Below are 2,889 nucleotides of genomic sequence, written 5' to 3' on the forward strand. Positions count from 1 at the left end.
CAAAATACATATTAAATTAATATTTCATTCCACTAGAACAAGAGGATAGGGTCTAGGTCGTTCTGTAGTCCAAGGATGTAACATGAATACCAACTAATTTCTTTTAGATGAGGTCAGAAATTTTGGTGACAGTGTTGAAGAAAAGGATAAATATTGAATGAACGTCCCCCTATGCCTTTCCCAACTAAGACCCCTGAAAAAGCTCTCACTCATACCTCCAGAGAGTATCCCAATGCCTCTACTTCACTGCTAAACCTCCAGACCTACAGTCTTCCTTTCCTTTTCTCTTGCTTCCTTTGAAAGTTCCTAATTACTTTCTTGTTGCCATGGCTCTTTGTCTATTCCCCTCCTCTTAGTTAGCCTGGATGCAAATGTCTAAACCCTCAGCTCCCTTGGCTCCAGGGGCATTCCATTCCTGAGGTCCTTTTGTGCTTTTCTTTCCTCTCCTCTGGTTCCCCACTCCCCATTCATCTCTAACTCGAGGGTAAGAACACTCAAACTTCAAGCCTTGGCCCTCTGCTCTTCTTGCTTTACTCAGGCTCCAGCCAGCATTAATTCACTAATTCATCCTAATCTACACTTCCTGTCCTGTTGCCCCCACTGACTGCCAAGCCTCCGTAACACTTGGAGTGTTAACATTAGACTTCACTCCAACTTCCTCTCCAATTAAATTCATTGGATTCTGCTGAACTAATATTGAGCACCCAAGCACCTATTATATATACCACACACTGTGTCAGACAGTGCATAGTACAGCAGGAATTCTAAACAAAAATGCCAAAGAGGGTAATGCATAGAGACTGGTGAACTAAGGAGCACATCCCCCTTGCCCCACCCAGTTAAAGGGGCAGCTGTCACTCAGCTTGAGTCAATTACGGCCATGCCGGAATATTGACACAGTGTTGCTAGATCTTCCGGTTACTCAATAGAAGCTGGAAATCTGAACTTACATATAAACTCTTCCAATTTTTACATAGTGGCAGCCAATTCACATTTTTTAAAACCTTGCGCAGCCAAACAAAATACGTTTGCTATCTGAATTCAGCCCACGAAGCACCAGTTTGACTAGCTCTCGTCCAGTGGAAAGATATGGCTTCAGAGTAGAACAGAATTAGATCGTGTCCTAACTTCCCAGTTCTGCACTGTCCAACACAAGAGCGTTCAAGGGAATTACTAGTGTTCGCTATAGTTTTAAATGTATTGCGCTTGTCAAGTATATTAAATAAAAAATAGTAAAATTAATTAAAATAAAATAAGTGCATCGCTCTCAGTTGTCCTCTGTTTCTCGGTCACCCAGCAGTCTCTGCCAATTTCGTCTCCAAGTGTCTTGTTCCAGGAGTATTCCCTCCACTCTACCCACGCCCCACACCTCCAGGATCCCAAGGAGGGCCAGGCACCTCAGAACTGGGGAAGCTGCCGCGAGAGCATTAGTGGCCAACAGCTCTCCTCTGAGTCCCTTTCCAGAAATTGCCCTGAGCAAGAGAGCTACCTCATGCCGGTCACACCAGCCTCAAGAGAGACTGCACAGGTGGCTGGAAGATGCAGGCCTCAGGGTGGGACCATCCTGAAGCACTCCAGAGCCCTCAAAAGGGAGCTCCCAGGGGGTCAGGAAGAGGGTTTGCTGCGACTGCATTTAGTTCAACTTCTCTTTCTGTTCTGTCCTACCCCCTTAGTTCTTCACAGTGTTGATCCCAAGGGTATTACCTAATAAATTTCCTGCTTGCACATCTCCATTTCTGAGTTGGTTTTCCAGAGAATCTGAACTAAGCCAATTAGTCCCATGAGTGTGGTCTGATCCAGGGGAGCTGAATCATCCACTGGCCAGCTGGCAGTAAGGCCCCAGGTGAAGCCCTTGCTAGGCCCTGGCACGCTGTACCTATACAACTGCGAAAACTGTCAGCAGTGGGGCGGGAATGGGATGGGATGGGCGGGATATAATACCAGTGCAAGAATGCACGGGTCGATGCAATCTATCAGGCACTTTTTTATATGTGGGAAAAACAGAAATTTACGAACTATAAGATTTGGACAGCTGTAGATGGAGTAAGACAATGAAAAGTGGAGGGTGGTTAATCAGTGAAAGGCTAAGGCTAGAGGGCCTCCCGGGAATATATAAATGGGCGGAGGGCAGAGCGTGATCCCGGCGTTCTGGGATCGAGCCCCGCATCAGGCTTCTCTGCTGGGAGCCTGCTTCTTCCTCTCCCACTCCCCCTGCTTGTGTTCCCTCTCTCGCTGGCTGCCTCTCTCTCTGTCAAATAAATAAATAAATAATCTAAAAAAAAAAAAAAAGAATAGTAAAACTCCAAATAGGTTGAAATCTCAGCCCAGGCAAGTCTTCCATGTCAAGGTCAGTGCCATGGTTAGAAAGAAGTGGGATCCTGACACTTTGGGGCATCTGGTTGGTACACTGAAAAACCTTAAAACCCCACATCACCCTGAACACTCTGGGTTTGTAGAAGTGCCCCACTCCCCCCTGCTTGAAAATGTAAAAGTATCTACCTTACGAGGCAACATACATCCTCCATAGGATCTACCCAGCCCTTTCCTCCTGTCCAGCAGACCAATAACCAAAATCACGTCACAATATAACTTCACCGTGCAGAGGACCTGCTAAAGTAGAGGGACTATCCTGAAGGAGCAAAAAGAGCGAGCCAACATGTATCTGCCTGCAGAAGCCAGGAGCCTAGGTATGGGCTTGGGTCCCCGGGTACTAAATGGGGAGGGAGGATGGAGGGTGAGAACATGATGCTGGAGAAAGCGGAGTTTATTGGTATGAGCATGCACCTGTACTACAGTATGCACATCCTAGCAGGCCCCGGGAGCTAATGCTAACGAGTCTCCAGGAGGTTTCCAGGAAGCTTAAAGAAAGCAACGGCCCACACTAGGTAA

The sequence above is a fragment of the Ursus americanus genome, chromosome 23 (assembly GCF_024610735.1).
Source record: "Ursus americanus isolate L20-20 chromosome 23, mUrsAme1.1.p, whole genome shotgun sequence".
In the NCBI taxonomy this organism is placed as follows: Eukaryota; Metazoa; Chordata; class Mammalia; order Carnivora; family Ursidae; genus Ursus; species Ursus americanus.